This window comes from Bombina bombina, chromosome 2, assembly GCF_027579735.1.
Source record: "Bombina bombina isolate aBomBom1 chromosome 2, aBomBom1.pri, whole genome shotgun sequence".
Lineage (NCBI taxonomy): Eukaryota > Metazoa > Chordata > Amphibia > Anura > Bombinatoridae > Bombina > Bombina bombina.
This window is the reverse complement of record NC_069500.1, coordinates 1,312,776,831-1,312,798,022: the sequence shown is the minus strand read 5'-3', so window position 1 is coordinate 1,312,798,022 and position 21,192 is coordinate 1,312,776,831.

Genomic DNA, 21,192 nt, shown 5'->3' with positions numbered 1-21,192 from the left:
TAGATGCAGCGGAATTGTGACACAAGATTCTGACTGAGAAGTTTTCTGGGGTGTAGCAGGCATACTTATCATTTAGGTTTGAGTTTCAGTGCTTAATTCTCCAGAGACTACCGCTTCAACAATACACTCTGGAAAGCTGAAAGGTTGTGTGTCTGGAACAAAGTGATTATTTGCTTCTAGAATGGGGCTATTATAGCCAATAGCTTAAGGTTTAGTGTGTGATTTTTTGGTGAATTAAAGTTGCACTCATACCATTCTAGTGCCAGCTCAGCTGGATCTATGAAGTCATCCTTCTCATTGACATATTCAGACTCAAAGTCACTTTCAGCAAAATGGGAATCACAGACAGGAAGAGTAGATGAAATTCTGGAAGAGTTCTGTCTCTTTAAATCTTTAAATATATGTTTTTTTCTGCTGAATCTATAAATACATTCTCTTCATTTACATAGACTCAGAATCAGTTTCACCAAAATGGAAATCACGGACAGGAGGAGCAGATGAAATTCTGGAAAAGTGGTCCTGTCTTTTCAATTTTTTAAAAGTCTGAAAATTCTCTGCTAGATCCATGAATTCCTACTCTTCATTGACATAGTCAGACTCATAATCAGTTTCACCTAAATGGATTAAATTATTAAATGTCTGAAAATCTTCTGTTTTTCCTTTAGGGATAGCTTGGATCTGAGATAGCTTGTAAATGTTTTGTCTTCCCGGGACGGAGCATCCACTACCACTGCGGGGTCCTTTTTTAGACACTAGCTTTCCGTCACATTCCGGTGTATAACCGCTCAGGAGACAGACCCTCGGGCAGTGGTAGGGAATTGCTGACACTGACCCCTGACCTGGGAAGAGTATCCTGAATGTGGATAGGTGAGATTCTGTGATTTATGGTTTCAAGGAGTTATTGCAGAATTCATTAAGTGTAAAACATATGTATGCAATATATTATTGCTTCAAAGAAAATAGATAATAGATACTGTGATTCTTAGTTGCTAGGAGTTGCTGCAGGCTGCTTGAAGTGTAAAACATAACAATGCAGGATATTCAGGCTCAAAAGGGAACAGTTAATATATACTGTGATTTGTAGTTGCTAGGAAGTATTGTAGAGCTCACAGTACACAATATTAGTTGGAGCTGTATGCCAGCCTAATAAGCAGAGCAGCACAGGTGATAGCATTAAATACTGTTGTGGCAAATATTGGAGAATCACAAGAAGGCAGTTTGTTTAACTGGAACACATCAATGCAGAGTTCTGAATATATATATATATATATATATATATATATATATATTTGCAGGTAGATATATGAGCAATGCCAACTTGTTGCAGTGCATAGTTGTAAAGTTCAGAGTGATATTCAGTTGTAGCTTTCAGAGAATGATTATAGCAAAATACAAACTTTTAATTTAGATTGAGTTCAGAGTTTGCAAAATAGTAGTGTTCAGGAAACAAAGGAGATATATGGTTACTTTCGATTTAGTAGAATTCAGGCTTTAGAAGACAGGTAAGGCTGTAACTACAATATCTCTAGGAAAGTCCATGCTGGGAACAAACACAGGGATCTGTAAACTTCAAAACTAGTGTAAAGCACAATATGCCTGACATAACTAAAATAGAGGCTAAGAGAAACAGGTGCATGAATAATTAATTAGGCAAGTAAGTTCCAGCAGTAGAATGAATACAGACTACGCCCGAAACAGCATGATTGACAGAAGCAGGAAAGGAAGTCTTAAAGGGACAGTGATAGCAAGTAGGCATATGTTACATTACTTCAATCATCTTATTTTCTTCATTTTCTGGGTATCCTTTGCTAAAGAAGCAGCAATGCACTACTGGGAGCCAATTGGTTGAGCCAGTAACATGAGACATTTATATTCAGCAACCAATCAGCAGCTCATGAGTCTACCTAGGTATCATTTTCAACAAATTAGATAATAGAAATAAATTGGAAAGTTTTTCAAAATCACATGCTCTATCTGAATCATGAATGAAAAAAATGTGGATTGTATGTTCCTTTAATTGACTACTGGCCACAATTGAGGAAAACTTTTGAAAACAGTGTATTTTTGAGGTTTTATGGCTCATAACACCACATATTTTTGGAGTAATACCATAAAAGTATATGTCAATGGAAAGATAATTTAATCAAGAATCTAATGCAATAACTTTTATGAAGGATTTCTTTTAGATTTTTGATTGGGTTAAGGTCTGGGCTATTCAAAGGCCATTCCAGCAGTGGAATATGATTATCGTGAAACCACTTTTTGCACACAGCAGTAACATGACATTGAGCTGAATCCTGTTAAAATATAAATGCTTCATTATCTTGGAAAAGATCACATGCTGAAGGCTTCAGTTTGGGCTCAAGTATTTCATTTATGTATTTTTGGGCATTTATATTCCCATTAATCATGCAAATTCTGCCCACACCTTTAGATGTCATACAACCCCAGATAATAACACTAACTGGGTGTTTCATGGTACGTGTAATGCAATCAGGATGCAAATCTTCTCCAATTCTTCTCCTTACGTGTTTTATGCAATCACTAACAAACAGAGATTTTGGAAGTGGAGGGCCCTTTAGTGGGCCTGTAACAAAATTGAGGGATAACTGAGTTGAAGTCTGGAGGGTACTAGGTCAGTTACATTGTTGCAAGTGTGGGGGTGGGTGTTTCTGCTTGCCTTTATAGGTCCTGGCTGCAGTGGATCCGGCCCTCTTTGTTCCTGGTTCCAGACTTCAAGGGAGCTTTCCTGTGTGATCGTGATCCAGTGATTCTGTGATGCAGCACTCTAGGAGAAAGTCTGTGCCACCTTTGTATCGTGAGGTCGTGCAGGAGGTGCCGGACATGCGGAGCTCTGCAAGAGGAAGCAAAGCATTAGACACTGAAGATGTGGTAGCTCCTACCCCCCCAGCTAGGCCCCGGGTAGCCCCCCTGTGTGCAGCTAGAAGTAATATTAGGAGGGGATTGGGCCTCCAGGACCTGCCAGCAGCCATGGACCCCAGTCACCTTTGATGGATTTTGGTTCCCATGATGCCCCAGGTGATCTAATGGGCCCCCCTTCCAATGGTAGATGGCCATGTGGCTGGGGATCATGCTGCCCTGGAGCCCACTACCAGGTCACAGCATGCCCCCAGCGTCCATATTTCCCCCCATCCTTCTCATCCTTTTGAAGCCCCTCGTGGCCCCCTGATACTACAGGGCCGCCATCTGCTGCAGCTGCTGCCGGGGAAACATCATGACTGCAGCTGCAGGCCTTACCCCCAGCGGCCATCCAGTCCGTGCTTGTGCTGTCCCAGGCACTCATGGGGACCTTGTCCCCGGCGTGCATGGCCGGTGCAGGTGGGTTTGGGGCCATTGGGGTGAACAGCATGGGCCCCATGGCCTCCAGTCCTCCTAGGCCTCCATTGGGTATTGGCCCCGCCCCTTCCGGTTTACATACACTCGCTTCCTCCCCGGAGGAGTCATCCAGTGGGGAGGAGCGTGGCAGAGGCACTCAGAGAAGTGGAGCAAGGAGCAGCGAGTCACGACCGTGCTCCTGATGGGAGGGAGAAGGCAGTGCAGAAAGGCTATGGGTAAAACTCCAGGGGGGAGGAGGGCAGCACGTGGGAATGAAGAGATGCTTGTGAGCAATGCTGTTATGGAGAGCCGCATGGGAATAAATGCACAGGAACAAGAGGGCATGAATGTTAGGGAAGCATCTGTGGGGCATGGTTTGTTTGCAAACAGGATGGTGGATTCAATGAATGCTGGGGCTCAGGGGCCTGCTGGGGATGTGGTTATGCCGGCCCAGTGCCAATACCAGGGTATAAATGAAGATGTGATTCGCAGGGCAGTGGCGGTTGCTCTGGGTATGTGCGGGGTAGGGTAGCAGGAAAGGATGGCAGGGGCCCCCTCAGGGGTGCGTTCTTATGCGCAGAGTTCTCCCCAATCTCTTTTATTTTCACAGGGTGTCATGGTTGGTCCAGCTGCCAGTGCAATGGCATCATCATCCAGGCAGGATACATCAGCACCTGTAGCTGCACCGCAACACAACCGTCACCAGCAGGAGCTGCTCCGCCATTGGCCCCCAGCGGTGAGTACCAATTGCACACTGCACCACACTTAGAGCAGAGCATATCTAAGAGTGAGTCAGGCTCAGAGAGTGAGGGTGATTTAGGTCTAGTGGGTAAAGGCCAGAAGGAGTTGTTCAAAATGATTAAGAAGCTGGTTGCGGCTCAGGTTAAGGGTAAGGCTCCTTCCACAGCGGGCACAGAGGTGGTCCCATTTGCACAGGACTCTAGCATAGCTAGCAGGGCTTGGAGACCGTGGCAGTATCTAGGAAAGTAGCCTCTCATGGGGACACCTACCCATGTTTAGTGCACTACTTGTATGGGCACCTTAAAGCTAAAGTGGTGAAGAAAATCCAAGATGGATGCTATGTCAACATTTTTGAGCCAGGGAATTAGCCATCCAGTCCCGTGTCAGAAGAGGTGGGGTAGGGAATGCTGGAAATTCCAGGACAAGCAATGTGACAGGGGGGCAAACTGTTCCTTTCGTCACATCTGCAAATTCTGTAGTGGCCCACACCCCGGGGTTGAATGTAGTAGGAGGAGGGAGCCTGGTGCAGAGAAGTCAGTCTCAAAAGGGGGTCCTGGTAACAAGGGCCCCAATGCCCCTTAATTCGGTAGCCATGGGGCCATGGCTTGCGAATTACCCCGACTCAGCTGGCTCAGCTGCTCAGGGTGGGGTTGGTGGAGGGGTTTAGAATTACCATGGGTGGGCGTGTGGTGGGTTCCATGGTTCACTGTAACCTTAAATCGGCCTATTAATTTCCTGAGGTAGTCAGGGAAAAATTGGTCAAGGAAGTGGCTTTGGGCAGGGTTACTGGCCCCTTTTTGGAGCAGCCTCTGCCCAATCTGGTGGTATCCCCATTGGGGGTAGTCCCTAAGAAGGACACAGGCAAGTTTAAACTTATTCCCCATCTATCCTTTCCGAAAGTGGTGTCGGTGAATGATACCATTGACCCATAAATGAGCTTGGTACATTATCAGTCCTTTGACGATGCATTAGTGATCATCAGAGGCAAGGGAAAGGGGGCGCTGATGGCGAAGTTGGACATAGAGTCTGCCTTTCGGCTGTTGCCCCTGCACCCGTCTGCATTCAGGCTCATGGGCATGAAGATGGACAGGGCATTCTATGTGGACAAATGTCTTCCCATGGGGTGCTCACTATCTTGCGCGCTTTTTAAAAGTTTCAGCTCCTTTTTACACTGGGTAGTACAAAAGGCGTCCGGGGGTGAGGCCTTGGACCACTACCTGGATGACTTTCTGCTGGTGGGGGAGGCTGATTCTGCTCGCATGATGGAGATTATGCAAGATATGATGGGGAGATTTGAGTTGCCTTTGGCAAATGAGAAAATGCAAGGCCCCTGTCCCTGTCTGACTTTCCTGGGAATTGAAATAGATACACAGGCTGCAGTTTGCAGGCTTCCTTGGGACAAGGTCGACCGCCTGCTGCAGGTGGTTTTGTCCGTGGTTAGCTCTAACTCTATTTCCATCAAGGAATTACAGTCCCTGCTAGGGTTGCTGAATTTTGCGGGTCGGGCGATACCGATGGGTAGAATCTTCAATAGGCGACTAGAAAGTCAGCTGCAGTGTCATAGAGGGCATAGAGCTAGGATTAGGGTATCTTCCAAGATGAAGGAGGACCTCAAAGTTTGGGAAGAATTTCTGAAGAAATTTAATAGCGTCTGCCTATGGAGGAAAGACCCTATTTCAAACCAAAGGCTGCACCCTTTTTACCGACACATAGTTTTTTTTTGGGTATGGTGCTTACTTAAACAGCAAATGGAGTGCGGCTCCTTGGCCGGCAAACTGGGTTGGGTTTGACTAAGAACCTGACCATATTGGAACTTTTTCCAATCATAGTGGCAATCGAGCTGTGGGGACACAAATTGAATGTGGTATACGCCATAAACTGTTTGTCGGCATCGTCACCGAGGGTGGTCACGTATTTGAGGCATCCAGTGTTGTGCTGCTTGCAGTTAAACATTAGCTTTACGGCCAGGCACGAGCCTGGGGTAAAAAATGTAGTGGCGGACGCGTTGTCTAGGTTTAACTGGGAGCAGTTTAAAAATGTTGCGCCAAGGGCCGAGCAAACATGTTTAACTTGCCCCCCTTTTCTTTGGCAGATGGTGGGGGCTGGGAAAGTGTCATCCCCCTAGTGAGGGCTTCTTTTGGCAAGACATGGAGAATCTATGAAAACCACTGGGGGGCTTGGGTCAGCATTGCCAGAAAGCAAGGGTTCCAGGTCCAGTCAGCTACACAGGTACATGTTCTTGATTGGTTAGCATGTTTGTGTAGACAAAGGGTGTCTAGATTAGCAGCTCAAGGTAAACAAAATGTTCGTGATAGCAGACCACTTGGGCGCATTCTTAGTGAGGCAGGTCTTGAAAGGGTGGGGGTGGTTGTCCCCACGCCACAAGGACCATAGGGAACCCATCACGCCATCGAGATTGCGTAAGCTGGTGGGGACACTGCAGTCAGTGTGCTCATTGGTGTACAAAGCTTTGCTCTTTCGGGCGGCTTTCCCTTTTGCTCTGGCAGGGGCATTAAGAGTGGGGGAATTGGTGGCTTCCTCCAGGGTAGGTGCGGATGGAGGTATCAAATGGGAGCATGTGCGGCCCACTGAGAGTGGGTTGCTACTGCTAGTCCCTAGGTCTAAAATGGATCAAGAGGGTAGGGGGGCCTGGCTCCTGCTGCACAGGCACGAATTCCAGGAATGTTGCCCGGTAAGGAGTTTTGAGGAATATTGTTGAGTGAGACCATGGGGTTCACTGAAATTATTCATACACAAGGACTGCTCGTCTCTGTTGATTTTTGAATTTAAGAAGGTACTAGCTAAGGCGGTGTCGGCAGCGGGTCTTGACCTGGCAAAAATTGCGTCCCATTAATTTAGGATTGGGGCGGCCATGAGCTCGGCTAGCAGTGGGTCCTCGGAGATGGATATCAAGAGGCTAGGGCGGTGGAAATCAGGCAGATTTAAGTAGTATATTCGTCCGTTATGGGACATGCTTTTTTAGGGCTATGGCTCTGGAAAGGGGGGTCACAGGGCTAATGTTGGTTTGGGCATAAATGTTTAAATTCAATGCTTCAAATGGCTAGCTTTTTGGCTCAGCTTATATATCATGTTATTTCAGGCACAATTTCCCCCCGATGCATGTTTGGATAGTAGGGTACTCATTCGTGCATTGGGCGTCCATCAGAGTTCTGCGTTTGCCAGACAGGCTGCAATTGGGATTTCCCTCATCCAGAGCTAGCATTTGGTGGCTGGGATGCAGGGGTTAATGTGGGATGAGTTGCCAGTCATTCTTCAAGATGCTCATAGGAGGTGGGGGCAACCTCACATTATCGTACTGCACCTAGGGGGGAATGACATGGGGTCTGTTCCAGTTTTGGATTTGATTAGGAAAATGGCTTCGGACCTATGCTGGGTGTGCGCATGGCTCAAGAAGGTAAAGATTCAGTGGTCCAACGTAGTTGCACGACTGCATTAGAGGTACATTGTTACAGAGAGGGCAGCGTACAATGTGAGGAAGAAGCTGAACAGGTAAATGGGGAGAACGGTCACGGCGTTAGGCGGTTTTGCCATTAGGCATAATGCTTTGACAGCTGACAATATGGCTCTCTATTGCCCTGATGGCATCCATCTTACAAATGTGGGATTAGACATTTTCCTCAGGGATATTCGTAAAGCTCTTTTGTTTGTAGTAAAAAAAAATGCAATTTGAAATTTTATAAAAATGTTAGTGTTATTCTGTGAGCTTGTCAGTTATTTGACGGCAAGAGGTTGCTGACTCTTGTGGCGGTCGTTCAGGGCCCAGAGAGCGGGCAGGGAGAGAGAAGAGTGATGCCCTAGGATGGGTGAGGAGACGCCCGCTAGGGGCCGACCTAGGGGTTACTCCCCCCTACGAATCGTAGGCCAAATAGCTCTACCAATTTCCAGCTTTCTCTCTCTGCCAATTGGGTGCACGCAATCCGTGCTGCACTGCAAACACCGTGTAGGACCCTGGCCGTTTGTCAGTAGTCAGGGGTTAAACTAGCTAGTTCATTGCTGCCACCAGTTTTTTTAAGAACTTTATACAGTTCTTTGTTATTATTATTGAGTTGCCTAAGTTGGCATATATATATAGCCGTAATTTAAGAGGTTTATTTTATATAATAAATGTGATCTTGACCAGTCTTTAGCCCAAAACCTGTTGTTGTGTGTTTATTGGTTAATCATTCTAGGCTACATAAGACGTAATAGGAAGTTTATCTCTTATGGTCTCATCACTCCAAATAACACTGTCCCATTGTTCCACTGTCCAGTTAACATGGGTTTTAGCCCAGTTTAATCTTTTCAACCTTTGTTTGAGTGATAAAAATGACTAGCATTAAGACCAACTCAACTTCACATTGCATTGCACAATTTCATCTTGTATACACCCAAATGATTTTCTTTTGTCACGTAGGCACAGTCTCTCAATTATTCTATCATCACATGCTGTTGTGCACCTTTTCCAGGCTTTACCAGTCTAGTTTTGTAGTGACTGAGTCTCCTTATACCTCTTCAAAAATTTAGAAATGCCACCTTTGGTTAAGTTTCCACCAATATTTCTTCTAATTTCTTCATAATTGTAGCCTTGTTCACTTAATAGTACTATTTTACATTGCTTTATGGATGACCAGTCAACTCTTTGTGCCATTTCTTTAATTTTATTATGTTTTACAAGCTCACTAAATGAAAGAACACACAAAAAAACAACCAACTTGATAGCAATCACACAACACACTGACAAATGTCCTCCTCTCAGCTCCAATAAAGGACATCAATAGCTGAATCCTACTGTGACCTTATTGGCTCATTGCCAAAACAACATGACACCCGATTGGCTCTCTAAACACTCATGCTCATTGGCTACATTCAAATGAAGGAAAGCTACTTCATATAAACCTAAGCAAGTTGTGCTTCCTTTTTCTGGTTATTTGGCTTTAACTTTTCATAGAATACAGATAATTGTACAAACTTTGTTGCATTACATTCTTGATTAAATTATCTTTCTATTGATATATAATTCTATGGTATTACTCCAAAAACAGTAGTGTTATGAGCCATCAAACCTCAAAAATACTCTTTTTCCAAAAGGTTTCCACAATTTTGGCCACTACTGTATGTTTTATTCCTCAAATAAACTATCACAGACCTGACAATTGCCAGTGATTACTATAAATATAGATTTCTACTCTTAAAATAATATGTTACATACAACTTTGCTTTTCTCCAACATTGGTGTGTCCGGTCCACGGCGTCATCCTTACTTGTGGGATATTCTCTTACCCAACAGGAAATGGCAAAGAGTCCCAGCAAAGCTGGTCACATGATCCCTCCTAGGCTCCGCCCACCCCAGTCATTCTCTTTGCCGTTGCACAGGCAACATCTCCACGGAGATGGTTAAGAGTTTTTTGGTGTTTAAATGTAGTTTTATTCTTCTATCAAGTGTTTGTTATTTTAAAATAGTGCTGGTATGTACTATTTACTCTGAAACAGAAAAGGATGAAGATTTCTGTTTGTAAGAGGAAGATGATTTTAGCAGACAGTAACTAAAATCGATTGCTGTTTCCACACAGGACTGTTGAGATGAAGTAACTTCAGTTGGGGGAAACAGTTAGCAGTCTTTTCTGCTTAAGGTATGACTAGCCATATTTCTAACAAGACCATGTAATGCTGGAAGGCTGTCATTTCCCCTCATGGGGACCGGTAAGCCATTTTCTTAGTTAAACATAAAAGAATAAAGGGCTTCAAAAAGGGCTTAAAAACTGGTAGACATTTTTCTGGGCTAAAACAATTGCTTTACTAGGCATATTATGCAGATTCTAACTAATTATTGGTATTATAATCTTGGGGAACGTTTAGAAAAACGGCAGGCACTGTGTTGGACACCTTTTTCAGATGGGGGCCTTTCTAGTTATAGACAGAGCCTCATTCTGGGACTGTATAGGGGTTAAATGTAAAAACGGCTCCGGTTCCGTTAATTTAAGGGTTAAAGCTCTGAAATTTGGTGTGCAATACTATTAATGCTTTAAGACACTGTGGTGAAATTTTGGTGAATTTTGAACAATTCCTTCATACTTTTTCACATATTCAGTAATAAAGTGTTTTCAGTTTGAAATTTAAAGTGACAGTAACGGTTTTATTTTAAAAGTTTTTTGTGCTTTGTTGACAAGTTTAAGCCTGTTTAACATGTCTGTACCATCAGATAAGCTATGTTCTATATGTATGAAAGCCAATGTGTCTCCCCATTTAAATGTATGTGATAATTGTGCCATAGTGTCCAAACAAAGTAAGGACAGTAATGCAACAGATAATGATATTGCCCAAGATGATTCCTCAAATGAGGGGAGTAAACATGATACTACATCATCCCCTACTGTGTCTACACCAGTTATGCCCACACAGGAGGCCCCTAGTACATCTAGTGCGCCAATACTTATTACCATGCAACAATTAACGGCTGTAATGGATAACTCCATAGCAAATCTTTTATCCAAAATGCCTACTTATCAGAGAAAGCGCGATTGCTCTGTTTTAAACACTGAAGAGCAAGAGGACGCTGATGATAACTGTTCTGACATACCCTCACACCAATCTCAAGGGGCCATGAGGGAGGTTTTGTCTGATGGAGAAATTTCAGATTCAGGAAAAATTTCTCATCAAGCTGAACCTGATGTTGTGTCATTTAAATTTAAATTAGAACATCTCCGCACACTGCTTAAGGAGGTGTTATCTACTCTGGATGATTGTGACAATTTGGTCATTCCAGAGAAATTATGTAAGATGGACAAGTTCCTAGAGGTTCCGGTGCCCCCCGACGCTTTTCCTATACCCAAGCGGGTGGCGGACATAGTAAATAAAGAGTGGGAAAGGCCCGGCATACCTTTTGTTCCCCCCCCTATATTTAAGAAATTATTTCCTATAGTCGACCCCAGAAAGGACTTATGGCAGACAGTCCCCAAGGTCGAGGGGGCGGTTTCTACTCTAAACAAACGCACTACTATTCCTATCGAAGATAGTTGTGCTTTCAAAGATCCTATGGATAAGAACTTAGAGGGTTTGCTTAAAAAGATTTTTGTACAGCAAGGTTACCTTCTACAACCAATTTCATGCATTGTTCCTGTCACTACGGCAGCGTGTTTCTGGTTCGAGGAACTAGAAAAATCGCTCAGTAAAGAATCTTCGTATGAGGAGGTTATGGACAGAGTTCAAGCACTTAAATTGGCTAACTCTTTTGTTTTAGATGCCGCTTTGCAATTAGCTAGATTAGCGGCGAAAAATTCAGGGTTTGCTGTCGTGGCGCGCAGAGTGCTTTGGCTAAAGTCTTGGTCAGCGGATGTGTCTTCCAAGACAAAATTGCTTAACATTCCTTTCAAAGGTAAAACATTATTTGGACCTGATTTGAAAGAGATTATTTCAGACATCACTGGGGGAAAGGGCCACGCCATCCCACAGGATAGGTCTTTTAAGGCTAATAATAAGCCTAATTTTCGTCCCTTTCGCAGAAACGGACCAGTCTCTATTTCTGTATCCTCTAAGCAAGAGGGTAATACTTCACAACCCAAACCATCCTGGAAACCAATGCAAGGCTGGAACAAGGGTAAGCAGGCCAAGAAGCCTACCACTGCTACCAAAACAGCATGAAGGGATAGCCCCCGATCCGGGACCGGTTCTAGTGGGGGGCAGACTTTCTCTCTTTGCTCAGGCTTGGGCAAGAGATGTTCAGGATCCTTGGGCGCTAGAAATAGTTTCTCAAGGTTATCTCCTGGAATTCAAGGAACTACCCCCAAGGGGAAGGTTCCATAGGTCTCAATTATCTTCAAACCAAATAAAGAGACAGGCATTCTTACATTGTGTAGAAGACCTGTTAAAGATGGGAGTGATACATCCAGTTCCAATAAGAGAACAAGGAATGGGATTTTATTCCAATCTGTTCATAGTTCCCAAAAAAGAGGGAACATTCAGACCAATTTTGGATCTAAAGATCCTAAACAAATTTCTCAGGGTACCATCGTTCAAAATGGAAACAATTCGAACGATCCTACTTACTATCCAGGAAAATCAATTTATGACTACCGTGGATTTAAAGGATGCGTACCTACATATTCCTATCCACAAGGAACATCATCAGTTCCTAAGGTTCGCTTTTCTGGACAAGCATTACCAGTTTGTGGCACTTCCATTTGGATTAGCCACTGCTCCAAGGATTTTCACAAAGGTACTAGGGTCCCTTCTAGCGGTTCTAAGACCAAGGGGCATTGCAGTAGTACCTTACTTGGACGACATCCTGATTCAAGCGTCGTCCCTGTCAAAAGCAAAGGCTCATACGGACATCGTCCTAGCCTTTCTCAGATCTCACGGATGGAAGGTGAACAAAGAAAAAAGTTCTCTGTCCCCGTCAACAAGAGTTCCCTTCTTGGGAACAATAATAGATTCCTTAGAAATGAGGATTTTTCTGACAGAGGTCAGAAAATCAAAACTTCTAAGCTCTTGTCAAGTACTTCATTCTGTTCCTCATCCTTCCATAGCGCAGTGCATGGAAGTAATAGGATTGATGGTTGCAACAATGGACATAGTTCCTTTTGCACGAATTCATCTAAGACCATTACAACTGTGCATGCTCAGACAGTGGAATGGGGATTATACAGACTTGTCTCCGACGATTCAAGTAGATCAAAAGACCAGAGAATTTTGAACAATTCCTTCATACTTTTTCACATATTCAGTAATAAAGTGTTTTCAGTTTGAAATTTAAAGTGACAGTAACGGTTTTATTTTAAAACGTTTTTTGTGCTTTGTTGACAAGTTTAAGCCTGTTTAACATGTCTGTACCATCAGATAAGCTATGTTCTATATGTATGAAAGCCAATGTGTCTCCCCATTTAAATTTATGTGATAATTGTGCCATAGTGTCCAAACAAAGTAAGGACAGTAATGCAACAGATAATGATATTGCCCAAGATGATTCCTCAAATGAGGGGATTAAACATGATACTACATCATCCCCTACTGTGTCTACACCAGTTATGCCCACACAGGAGGCCCCTAGTACATCTAGTGCGCCAATACTTATTACCATGCAACAATTAACGGCTGTAATGGATAACTCCATAGCAAATCTTTTATCCAAAATGCCTACTTATCAGAGAAAGCGCGATTGCTCTGTTTTAAACACTGAAGAGCAAGAGGACGCTGATGATAACTGTTCTGACATACCCTCACACCAATCTCAAGGGGCCATGAGGGAGGTTTTGTCTGATGGAGAAATTTCAGATTCAGGAAAAATTTCTCATCAAGCTGAACCTGATGTTGTGTCATTTAAATTTAAATTAGAACATCTCCGCACACTGCTTAAGGAGGTGTTATCTACTCTGGATGATTGTGACAATTTGGTCATTCCAGAGAAATTATGTAAGATGGACAAGTTCCTAGAGGTTCCGGTGCCCCCCGACACTTTTCCTATACCCAAGCGGGTGGCGGACATAGTAAATAAAGAGTGGGAAAGGCCCGGCATACCTTTTGTTCCCCCCCCTATATTTAAGAAATTATTTCCTATAGTCGAGCCCAGAAAGGACTTATGGCAGACAGTCCCCAAGGTCGAGGGGGCGGTTTCTACTCTAAACAAACGCACTACTATTCCTATCGAAGATAGTTGTGCTTTCAAAGATCCTATGGATAAGAAATTAGAGGGTTTGCTTAAAAAGATTTTTGTACAGCAAGGTTACCTTCTACAACCAATTTCATGCATTGTTCCTGTCACTACGGCAGCGTGTTTCTGGTTCGAGGAACTAGAAAAATCGCTCAGTAAAGAATCTTCGTATGAGGAGGTTATGGACAGAGTTCAAGCACTTAAATTGGCTAACTCTTTTGTTTTAGATGCCGCTTTGCAATTAGCTAGATTAGCGGCGAAAAATTCAGGGTTTGCTGTCGTGGCGCGCAGAGTGCTTTGGCTAAAGTCTTGGTCAGCGGATGTGTCTTCCAAGACAAAATTGCTTAACATTCCTTTCAAAGGTAAAACATTATTTGGACCTGATTTGAAAGAGATTATTTCAGACATCACTGGGGGAAAGGGCCACGCCATCCCACAGGATAGGTCTTTTAAGGCTAATAATAAGCCTAATTTTCGTCCCTTTCGCAGAAACGGACCAGTCTCTAATTCTGTATCCTCTAAGCAAGAGGGTAATACTTCACAACCCAAACCATCCTGGAAACCAATGCAAGGCTGGAACAAGGGTAAGCAGGCCAAGAAGCCTACCACTGCTACCAAAACAGCATGAAGGGATAGCCCCCGATCCGGGACCGGTTCTAGTGGGGGGCAGACTTTCTCTCTTTGCTCAGGCTTGGGCAAGAGATGTTCAGGATCCTTGGGCGCTAGAAATAGTTTCTCAAGGTTATCTCCTGGAATTCAAGGAACTACCCCCAAGGGGAAGGTTCCATAGGTCTCAATTATCTTCAAACCAAATAAAGAGACAGGCATTCTTACATTGTGTAGAAGACCTGTTAAAGATGGGAGTGATACATCCAGTTCCAATAAGAGAACAAGGAATGGGATTTTATTCCAATCTGTTCATAGTTCCCAAAAAAGAGGGAACATTCAGACCAATTTTGGATCTAAAGATCCTAAACAAATTTCTCAGGGTACCATCGTTCAAAATGGAAACAATTCGAACGATCCTACTTACTATCCAGGAAAATCAATTTATGACTACCGTGGATTTAAAGGATGCGTACCTACATATTCCTATCCACAAGGAACATCATCAGTTCCTAAGGTTCGCTTTTCTGGACAAGCATTACCAGTTTGTGGCACTTCCATTTGGATTAGCCACTGCTCCAAGGATTTTCACAAAGGTACTAGGGTCCCTTCTAGCGGTTCTAAGACCAAGGGGCATTGCAGTAGTACCTTACTTGGACGACATCCTGATTCAAGCGTCGTCCCTGTCAAAAGCAAAGGCTCATACGGACATCGTCCTAGCCTTTCTCAGATCTCACGGATGGAAGGTGAACAAAGAAAAAAGTTCTCTGTCCCCGTCAACAAGAGTTCCCTTCTTGGGAACAATAATAGATTCCTTAGAAATGAGGATTTTTCTGACAGAGGTCAGAAAATCAAAACTTCTAAGCTCTTGTCAAGTACTTCATTCTGTTCCTCGTCCTTCCATAGCGCAGTGCATGGAAGTAATAGGATTGATGGTTGCAACAATGGACATAGTTCCTTTTGCACGAATTCATCTAAGACCATTACAACTGTGCATGCTCAGACAGTGGAATGGGGATTATACAGACTTGTCTCCGACGATTCAAGTAGATCAAAAGACCAGAGAATTTTGAACAATTCCTTCATACTTTTTCACATATTCAGTAATAAAGTGTTTTCAGTTTGAAATTTAAAGTGACAGTAACGGTTTTATTTTAAAACGTTTTTTGTGCTTTGTTGACAAGTTAAAGCCTGTTTAACAGGTCTGTACCATCAGATAAGCTATGTTCTATATGTATGAAAGCCAATGTGTCTCCCCATTTAAATTTATGTGATAATTGTGCCATAGTGTCCAAACAAAGTAAGGACAGTAATGCAACAGATAATGATATTGCCCAAGATGATTCCTCAAATGAGGGGATTAAACATGATACTACATCATCCCCTACTGTGTCTACACCAGTTATGCCCACACAGGAGGCCCCTAGTACATCTAGTGCGCCAATACTTATTACCATGCAACAATTAACGGCTGTAATGGATAACTCCATAGCAAATCTTTTATCCAAAATGCCTACTTATCAGAGAAAGCGCGATTGCTCTGTTTTAAACACTGAAGAGCAAGAGGACGCTGATGATAACTGTTCTGACATACCCTCACACCAATCTCAAGGGGCCATGAGGGAGGTTTTGTCTGATGGAGAAATTTCAGATTCAGGAAAAATTTCTCATCAAGCTGAACCTGATGTTGTGTCATTTAAATTTAAATTAGAACATCTCCGCACACTGCTTAAGGAGGTGTTATCTACTCTGGATGATTGTGACAATTTGGTCATTCCAGAGAAATTATGTAAGATGGACAAGTTCCTAGAGGTTCCGGTGCCCCCCGACGCTTTTCCTATACCCAAGCGGGTGGCGGACATAGTAAATAAAGAGTGGGAAAGGCCCGGCATACCTTTTGTTCCCCCCCCTATATTTAAGAAATTATTTCCTATAGTCGACCCCAGAAAGGACTTATGGCAGACAGTCCCCAAGGTCGAGGGGGCGGTTTCTACTCTAAACAAACGCACTACTATTCCTATCGAAGATAGTTGTGCTTTCAAAGATCCTATGGATAAGAAATTAGAGGGTTTGCTTAAAAAGATTTTTGTACAGCAAGGTTACCTTCTACAACCAATTTCATGCATTGTTCCTGTCACTACGGCAGCGTGTTTCTGGTTCGAGGAACTAGAAAAATCGCTCAGTAAAGAATCTTCGTATGAGGAGGTTATGGACAGAGTTCAAGCACTTAAATTGGCTAACTCTTTTGTTTTAGATGCCGCTTTGCAATTAGCTAGATTAGCGGCGAAAAATTCAGGGTTTGCTGTCGTGGCGCGCAGAGTGCTTTGGCTAAAGTCTTGGTCAGCGGATGTGTCTTCCAAGACAAAATTGCTTAACATTCCTTTCAAAGGTAAAACATTATTTGGACCTGATTTGAAAGAGATTATTTCAGACATCACTGGGGGAAAGGGCCACGCCATCCCACAGGATAGGTCTTTTAAGGCTAATAATAAGCCTAATTTTCGTCCCTTTCGCAGAAACGGACCAGTCTCTAATTCTGTATCCTCTAAGCAAGAGGGTAATACTTCACAACCCAAACCATCCTGGAAACCAATGCAAGGCTGGAACAAGGGTAAGCAGGCCAAGAAGCCTACCACTGCTACCAAAACAGCATGAAGGGATAGCCCCCGATCCGGGACCGGATCTAGTGGGGGGCAGACTTTCTCTCTTTGCTCAGGCTTGGGCAAGAGATGTTCAGGATCCTTGGGCGCTAGAAATAGTTTCTCAAGGTTATCTCCTGGAATTCAAGGAACTACCCCCAAGGGGAAGGTTCCATAGGTCTCAATTATCTTCAAACCAAATAAAGAGACAGGCATTCTTACATTGTGTACAAGACCTGTTAAAGATGGGAGTGATACATCCAGTTCCAATAAGAGAACAAGGAATGGGATTTTATTCCAATCTGTTCATAGTTCCCAAAAAAGAGGGAACATTCAGACCAATTTTGGATCTAAAGATCCTAAACAAATTTCTCAGGGTACCATCGTTCAAAATGGAAACAATTCGAACGATCCTACTTACTATCCAGGAAAATCAATTTATGACTACCGTGGATTTAAAGGATGCGTACCTACATATTCCTATCCACAAGGAACATCATCAGTTCCTAAGGTTCGCTTTTCTGGACAAGCATTACCAGTTTGTGGCACTTCCATTTGGATTAGCCACTGCTCCAAGGATTTTCACAAAGGTACTAGGGTCCCTTCTAGCGGTTCTAAGACCAAGGGGCATTGCAGTAGTACCTTACTTGGACGACATCCTGATTCAAGCGTCGTCCCTGTCAAAAGCAAAGGCTCATACGGACATCGTCCTAGCCTTTCTCAGATCTCACGGATGGAAGGTGAACAAAGAAAAAAGTTCTCTGTCCCCGTCAACAAGAGTTCCCTTCTTGGGAACAATAATAGATTCCTTAGAAATGAGGATTTTTCTGACAGAGGTCAGAAAATCAAAACTTCTAAGCTCTTGTCAAGTACTTCATTCTGTTCCTCGTCCTTCCATAGCGCAGTGCATGGAAGTAATAGGATTGATGGTTGCAACAATGGACATAGTTCCTTTTGCACGAATTCATCTAAGACCATTACAACTGTGCATGCTCAGACAGTGGAATGGGGATTATACAGACTTGTCTCCGACGATTCAAGTAGATCAAAAGACCAGAGAATTTTGAACAATTCCTTCATACTTTTTCACATATTCAGTAATAAAGTGTTTTCAGTTTGAAATTTAAAGTGACAGTAACGGTTTTATTTTAAAACGTTTTTTGTGCTTTGTTGACAAGTTTAAGCCTGTTTAACATGTCTGTACCATCAGATAAGCTATGTTCTATATGTATGAAAGCCAATGTGTCTCCCCATTTAAATTTATGTGATAATTGTGCCATAGTGTCCAAACAAAGTAAGGACAGTAATGCAACAGATAATGATATTGCCCAAGATGATTCCTCAAATGAGGGGAGTGAACATGATACTACATCATCCCCTACTGTGTCTACACCAGTTATGCCCACACAGGAGGCACCTAGTACATCTAGTGCGCCAATACTTATTACCATTAAACAATTAACGGCTGTAATGGATAACTCCATAGCAAATCTTTTATCCAAAATGCCTACTTATCAGAGAAAGCGCGATTGCTCTGTTTTAAACACTGAAGAGCAAGAGGACGCTGATGATAACTGTTCTGACATACCCTCACACCAATCTCAAGGGGCCATGAGGGAGGTTTTGTCTGATGGAGAAATTTCAGATTCAGGAAAAATTTCTCATCAAGCTGAACCTGATGTTGTGACATTTAAATTTAAATTAGAACATCTCCGCGCACTGCTTAAGGAGGTGTTATCTACTCTGGATGATTGTGACAATTTGGTCATTCCAGAGAAATTATGTAAGATGGACAAGTTCCTAGAGGTTCCGGTGCCCCCGACGCTTTTCCTATACCCAAGCGGGTGGCGGACATAGTAAATAAAGAGTGGGAAAGGCCCGGCATACCTTTTGTCCCCCCCCCCTATATTTAAGAAATTATTTCCTATAGTCGACCCCAGAAAGGACTTATGGCAGACAGTCCCCAAGGTCGAGGGGGCGGTTTCTACTCTAAACAAACGCACTACTATTCCTATCGAAGATAGTTGTGCTTTCAAAGATCCTATGGATAAGAAATTAGAGGGTTTGCTTAAAAAGATTTTTGTACAGCAAGGTTAACTTCTACAACCAATTTCATGCATTGTTCCTGTCACTACGGCAGCGTGTTTCTGGTTCGAGGAACTAGAAAAATCGCTCAGTAAAGAATCTTCGTATGAGGAGGTTATGGACAGAGTTCAAGCACTTAAATTGGCTAACTCTTTTGTTTTAGATGCCGCTTTGCAATTAGCTAGATTAGCGGCGAAAAATTCAGGGTTTGCTGTCGTGGCGCGCAGAGTGCTTTGGCTAAAGTCTTGGTCAGCGGATGTGTCTTCCAAGACAAAATTGCTTAACATTCCTTTCAAAGGTAAAACATTATTTGGACCTGATTTGAAAGAGATTATTTCAGACATCACTGGGGGAAAGGGCCACGCCCTCCCACAGGATAGGTCTTTTAAGGCTAATAATAAGCCTAATTTTCGTCCCTTTCGCAGAAACAGACCAGTCTCTAATTCTGTATCCTCTAAGCAAGAGGGTAATACTTCACAACCCAAACCATCCTGGAAACCAATGCAAGGCTGGAACAAGGGTAAGCAGGCCAAGAAGCCTACCACTGCTACCAAAACAGCATGAAGGGATAGCCCCCGATCCGGGACCGGATCTAGTGGGGGGCAGACTTTCTCTCTTTGCTCAGGCTTGGGCAAGGGATGTTCAGGATCCTTGGGCGCTAGAAATAGTTTCTCAAGGTTATCTCCTGGAATTCAAGGAACTACCCCCAAGGGGAAGGTTCCACAGGTCTCAATTATCTTCAAACCAAATAAAGAGACAGGCATTCTTACATTGTGTACAAGACCTGTTAAAGATGGGAGTGATACATCCAGTTCCAATAAGAGAACAAGGAATGGGATTTTATTCCAATCTGTTCATAGTTCCCAAAAAAGAGGGAACATTCAGACCAATTTTGGATCTAAAGATCCTAAACAAATTTCTCAGGGTACCATCGTTCAAAATGGAAACTATTCGAACGATCCTACCTACTATCCAGGAAAATCAATTTATGACTACCGTGGATTTAAAGGATGCGTACCTACATATTCCTATCCACAAGGAACATCATCAGTTCCTAAGGTTCGCTTTTCTGGACAAGCATTACCAGTTTGTGGCACTTCCATTTGGATTAGCCACTGCTCCAAGGATTTTCACAAAGGTACTAGGGTCCCTTCTAGCGGTTCTAAGACCAAGGGGCATTGCAGTAGTACCTTACTTGGACGACATCCTGATTCAAGCGTCGTCCCTGTCAAAAGCAAAGGCTCATACGGACATCGTCCTAGCCTTTCTCAGATCTCACGGATGGAAGGTGAACAAAGAAAAAAGTTCTCTGTCCCCGTCAACAAGAGTTCCCTTCTTGGGAACAATAATAGATTCCTTAGAAATGAGGATTTTTCTGACAGAGGTCAGAAAATCAAAACTTCTAAGCTCTTGTCAAGTACTTCATTCTGTTCCTCGTCCTTCCATAGCGCAGTGCATGGAAGTAATAGGATTGATGGTTGCAACAATGGACATAGTTCCTTTTGCACAAATTCATCTAAGACCATTACAACTGTGCATGCTCAGACAGTGGAATGGGGATTATACAGACTTGTCTCCGACGATTCAAGTAGATCAAAAGACCAGAGATTCACTCCGTTGGTGGCTGACCCTGGACAATCTGTCACAGGGAATGAGCTTCCGCAGACCAGAGTGGGTCATTGTCACGACCGACGCCAGCCTAGTGGGCTGGGGCGCGGTCTGGGAATCCCTGAAAGCTCAGGGTCTATGGTCTCGGGAAGAGTCTCTTCTCCCGATAAACATTCTGGAACTGAGAGCGATATTCAATGCTCTCAGAGCTTGGCCTCAACTAGCAAAGGCCAAATTCATAAGGTTTCAGTCAGACAACATGACCACCGTTGCATATATCAATCATCACGGGGGAACAAGGACTTCCCTGGCGATGAAAGAAGTGACCAAGATAATTCAATGGACGGAGGATCACTCCTGCCACTTGTCTGCGATCCACATCCCAGGAGTGGAAATTTGGGAAGCGGATTTTCTGAGTCGTCAGACATTCCATCCGGGGGAGTGGGAACTCCATCCGGAAATCTTTGCCCAAATAACTCAATTATGGGGCATTCCAGACATGGATCTGATGGCGTCTCATCAGAACTTCAAGGT